The 1,976-nt window shown below is 34.3% G+C and overlaps 1 pseudogene; it reads right to left on the bottom strand.

Annotated features, from left to right (window-relative positions):
- The window catches only part of LOC119589116, an 8,350-nt pseudogene that overhangs the window by 4,879 nt on the left and 1,495 nt on the right, over positions 1–1,976 (bottom strand).

Below are 1,976 nucleotides of genomic sequence, written 5' to 3'. Positions count from 1 at the left end.
GGGACAGAGCAAGAAAGAGAAAAGAGAGGTGAATGAGCAAAGTTAGAGAAACAAATAATAGGCAAAAAGATGCCCCCAAAAAGCCTAATTCTATGATTGTATTATGTTGCTTATAAAACCCAAAAATAAATTATGATTTCCAGGCACAAAGCAAATCTATTCATGATGACTTATACTTACTCATAAAAAAGTAATAATATGCATCACAACATAATTTACAAACAACCCATTGCATTTTACAATAAAACAGGTCGCACTGTTTCAAAGAACCCTTTTCGGCCATAATGCATCACCATCCATCCCAAATTTTCCCAGTTCCTCTAGTCACAATTCCTCTTTGTGCTGCTATCTCTGTGCATTATCTCCACAGAAAAGGATTTCCATTACTTCGCACAAAAAGGCCATTTTCCAGTTGCAGTTTCGAAATAGCAAGAAATTAGACATCTGAATAGCTTCATATCCCATCTAACAATGCTATGGAAAAAGCAACTAACAAAAACTGCCAGATATATACAAAAAGGGTAAACATCATCATTAACCACATACAGTAAAGCTCTATTATACTGGGACCTGAAGAAACTAGAAACACAAAAAGACTCAGAACCAAACTAATATTTTTAAAAAGCAATGGCACTGGAAGCCTAAAACTCAGAAAAATTTCCAAAACAGCAATATAAGCTAACAACTTTGCAGATATTTCTGCAGATACTCATACCTCTCCTCCTGCTTGTTCACAGAACAAACTTACTACATAAGAACAATGCAGTTTCAGCATCTAGTGCACTACAAAGAATGGTTGTCAAAATTAGGAAATTTTCAACAGCAATTGATGCACTAGAGCAGTTTACAAGTTTCATATACTTTCATAGACACCAGCCTCCATTAAAATTAAAACTTTCATTTTAAAAATATTATCAACTTCAAACAACAATAGTTCCACTGTAAGAGCTTCTAAATACCAGACAAAAATAAGACCTTCAAAATCCCTTTTTGGGACACTGTGACTTAATTTTACCATACACCCAAAATCAATTACATAACGAGAACTCCTTTCAATCATCCTCTTAGCTTGTTCTTCACAGGTAATAAATTGCATATATTATATAGAGACACCTGACCTTCAGTATATCAATAGCTTTTAATATTTTTAAAATTTCTGAAACTCCCCAGCCGCTTAAAAATATTCTGATGTTACTCGTGTACCCATGTTCCATCCTTCCTAATTACAACTGCCATAGTGCAGTAAAGCTATGGCTATTCTAGTTGCACATAATAAAGCTTGATTTAAGGAGTGCACTTTCTAAAAAGCCTAAGTTCAACACGTATCTACCTAAAGATGTGTAAAATAATGTCATCGCCCTATATTTTGATTCATTAGTGTTGATTGCTGTACTTACCTGCAACAGTGAAATTTCAAGTTCACAAATTTATTGTTTGTTAATTAATACACTACCACCCACAGATCTGGTTTAGTCATACAGCTTCTTAAAATTAAGCTACACCACAAAAATGTGTGTAAATGATCATACCTTATGTCGCAATACAGCAGGGAACTTGACATGAAGATGACCGGAAAACCAGTACTTTGGCCTTATCTTCTTTAAGAGTTCTTCCGCAGGTCTTGATCCCAGTGTATTATTCTTTATTTCAGAACGGAAATGCTGTTTCCACTTGAGTAATTTTTCTTTGTCCCCGTGATGATAGATACCACGTGGCCAGTCATGGGACATGAAAATATCGCTCTCACCTGAAAGCTACAATGGAAATTTTAGGTACAGTATCACAATAAAAATTACGAATACCAAGAGGTATTAGAATATTTAAAAGTAATATAAATACTGAATGTATGAAACATTTTGAAACGTTGGTAAAATGGTAATAAAGAAAACTGTCAGATCTCTAGGCATGCACAGCTGATATAGTCTATATGAGGAATGCACAAACAAAGAAAGATCAGTAAAACCAATGCATATTTG

Source organism: Penaeus monodon, chromosome 25 (assembly GCF_015228065.2).
Source record: "Penaeus monodon isolate SGIC_2016 chromosome 25, NSTDA_Pmon_1, whole genome shotgun sequence".
In the NCBI taxonomy this organism is placed as follows: Eukaryota; Metazoa; Arthropoda; class Malacostraca; order Decapoda; family Penaeidae; genus Penaeus; species Penaeus monodon.
The sequence above is the reverse complement of the archived record's forward strand: the minus strand, read 5'-3'. Positions and strand labels throughout refer to the sequence as shown.